Source organism: Pteropus vampyrus, unplaced genomic scaffold (assembly GCF_000151845.1).
Source record: "Pteropus vampyrus isolate Shadow unplaced genomic scaffold, Pvam_2.0 Scaffold29, whole genome shotgun sequence".
Classification (NCBI taxonomy): Eukaryota; Metazoa; Chordata; class Mammalia; order Chiroptera; family Pteropodidae; genus Pteropus; species Pteropus vampyrus.
In genome coordinates this window covers 6,593,685-6,595,110 of record NW_011888810.1, presented here as the reverse complement: position 1 = coordinate 6,595,110, position 1,426 = coordinate 6,593,685, and the positions used below count along the sequence as shown (strand labels likewise).

The following is a 1,426-nucleotide window of genomic DNA, read 5'->3' as shown; positions in this document are numbered from 1 at the left end:
GAAATTGGCTGAGTTTTCAAGCAAAACCTTTTTATTTTAGGTTCTGATACCTGCACAGTTACTATAGTAATATGGATATTCTGTGATATCTAGGCCTTTTCAATTTTAGATACTTAGTAAACTTGGTAAAGGTTTATTAATTGTGCTGTGAAGCTTCATATCTTTTTTCCCTTCTGTATGGCTCATCTTGACCAGAATTCACAGAAAAAGAATCAACAATCAACTTGATATAGTTTGCCACACACCCAACCTTTCCTTAATGTCTCCTTGCTGGACACTTTTTAGATTACCTGTCTGGGTCATGAAAACATTTTGTTTTCTTTCCCTGATTTTAGCCAGAGGTGCCAATGTAAAAATGAGGTGGAACTTGGCCTCATTCATTCATTCATTCATTCATTCAACAATGTCTCCTGAATGCTCGTGTGTGCCAGGCTCAGAGCTCAGTGCTGATACCATAGCAAAGTAGATATATATATTAAATAGCTTTAATTAGATACAAACCCATAAATTGATTATGCCTGGAAAAGTTCCTAAATTTTGTTTGCTATGACATAGAAGCTTACACTTTAAACACAGGTTTATATTTGTGATAGTTTCATTGAGGCTTAAGTCAGGAATGTAGGAAATATAATATAACCCATAAAATTATTCCTTAGTCTCTCATCTCTGGTACTTGAGTTTAAATCTTATAATTGTGTCTACGGCCATGCCAACCTGAACAAGTCCGTTTCCATCTCATCTAGGAAGCTAAGCAGGGTTGGGTCTGGTTAGTACTTGGATGGGAGACCACGTAGGAAGACCAGGTGCTGTAGGCATAAAAAATAAAAAATAAGGGATTGTAAAATGACAAGGTCCTTGCAATCTGTGAGGTCAACCAAGGGTTGCCTCGCCTAAAAAAAAAAAAATCTTATAGTTGAGCTTCAGGTATTGAATGATGACCACCCTTTTCCTTACTGTCAACTTTTACTTTCTAATAACTTTTTAATCTATTCCTTACTTTAAGGCCTTTCCACTAAGAGTACCCTTTGTAGGCAGAATTGCCAGGTTTAGACAATAAAAATACAGTGTAAGCATGTTTTATGCAATATCTGAGAGCTGCTTATATTAAAAATTTATCCGTCGTTTAAGATTCAAATTTAACTGGGCATCCTGTATTTTACCTGGCAATCTTATTGTTAGGAGAAGGAAAAATGAAGTGATATTGCACTTTTTATAAGTAGTTGGAATACAGATATTCTGGCTGAGAATTTTGTGTTTTCTGTGGGTTTTCTTTCTCCATATTCTTCCTTACACTTCTGTTAACATCTGTCTATGATAATATGTATTAACTAGACTGTGTTAATCTGTGGAAGTACTTTTTTCAGTGTGAGAATTTAAGCTAGTTCAGTTTCGTAAGACTTCTTTTATTTATTTGAATACCCCCATT

At 35.0% G+C, this 1,426-nt stretch overlaps 1 pseudogene; it reads left to right on the top strand.

Annotated features, from left to right (window-relative positions):
- Nucleotides 1-696: 696 nt before the first annotated feature.
- On the top strand, nt 697-815 carry LOC111737683 (annotated as a pseudogene).
- The last annotated feature ends 611 nt before the right edge of the window (nt 816-1,426 follow it).